The sequence below is a fragment of the Mandrillus leucophaeus genome, unplaced genomic scaffold (genome assembly GCF_000951045.1).
Source record: "Mandrillus leucophaeus isolate KB7577 unplaced genomic scaffold, Mleu.le_1.0 Scaffold306, whole genome shotgun sequence".
NCBI classification, from domain to species: domain Eukaryota; kingdom Metazoa; phylum Chordata; class Mammalia; order Primates; family Cercopithecidae; genus Mandrillus; species Mandrillus leucophaeus.
Window position 1 is genome coordinate 72473 of NW_012103210.1, and position 1256 is coordinate 73728.

A 1256-nucleotide genomic window follows, 5' to 3' on the forward strand; every position below is an offset into this window, starting at 1 on the left:
TTTTTGAGCCACTGTCACCCAGGCAGGGGTGCAGTGGTGCCATCATAGCTCACCTCAGCTTGGAACTCCTGGGCTCAGTCTGAGCCCTCCTAAATGATCCTCTCACCTCAGCTCCCGAGTAGCTGGGACTGCAGGCGCGTGCCACCACACCTGGCTTTAAAAAAAGCCAGCTATTTTTTGTAGAGGCGGGGGTTTTGAAATGTTGCCCAGGCTGGTCTCAAACTTCTGAACTCAAGTAATCCGCCCGCTTCGGCCTCCCAAAGTGCTAGGATTACAGGCGCGAGCCGCTGCGCCGCCAGGCCGAGAAGAATCTTACCATTTCCCATTTTCCTTCCTCCTGTTTAAATGCTCACATCCTATCGTGACTTTCCTCACCACGTGCTCTCCAGGACAAGGTCGGCTTTCCTTTGCAATTTGCACGAGGCCCTAGCTGGGGCCCTCCCAGTCCTCCCAGTACCCATTAGGGCTTGACAAACGCTCCTAAGGGAAAACGCCTCAGGTGCTTCACAAAAGCCCCCTGGGGCCTGGGCAGGAAAGACCGCCTGGGGCACTTCAACTCACTGCAAGAGCTGGTTCCAGTGTCCCCTGACCTCACTGTTCAGTCCCCGCCAAGCCCCAGCCAAGTGAAAAATACGAGCTACTGTAAAGCGTCCTGGCTGTGGATGGGGTCGGACCCGGCTCCATCCCTCGCTCTCTGCGTGACCTTGGTCTCGGCCTCCTCCCCTGTCACATGAGGACACCAGCCGGGAGGTGAGGACCCAGGGGTCGAGGACGCGAGCAGGGAGCCCGTTCTGGCTCGGAACACAGTCTGGCGGGTCCATTCTGACACTTGAGCCCCATTTGCCATGTCCCGCCCTCGCCTCTCGTGCCCGTGCCCTACGCGGCCCTCCACTCCCTCAATAATCCCGCCGCACCCATTAGGCGGGAAAGGGCCTGCCCGGTGGGGAGGGCGCTGACGGTCACGCGAACACCGCAGATGACAGACTGCGCGGTCATTTAGCAAATTTGCAAAAGAAAACAGGGGATCATTGGGCAAGGGAGGGTTAGCCATGGCCGACCCAGACCAGTCTCCACCCAAGGTCACGGTGCCCGCCCGACGGGCAGCGAGCGGCAGGGAGTCTCCCCGAGGCCCCGCCCCGAGAGGGCGCCCAGCCTCCCTGGGCCTTGAGTCAGGGTGCGTTGCCTTTAAGACGTTTGGGAAAGTCACCGCGTCCGTGGGCGGGGAACGAGGCGCGGCGCGTTTTGTCCCTCGCGGG

At 60.8% G+C, this 1256-nt stretch overlaps 1 protein-coding gene across 1 annotated transcript in view; it reads left to right on the plus strand.

Annotated features, from left to right (window-relative positions):
- The first annotated feature begins 1088 nt into the window (after positions 1–1088).
- Positions 1089–1256, plus strand: part of CLUH (clustered mitochondria (cluA/CLU1) homolog) — a 21779-nt gene continuing 21611 nt past the window's right edge. Inside the window, exon 1 of the mRNA XM_011987276.1 lies at positions 1089–1174. The gene's annotated coding sequence lies outside the window, so the exon portion shown is untranslated. The remainder of the gene's footprint in view (positions 1175–1256) is intronic.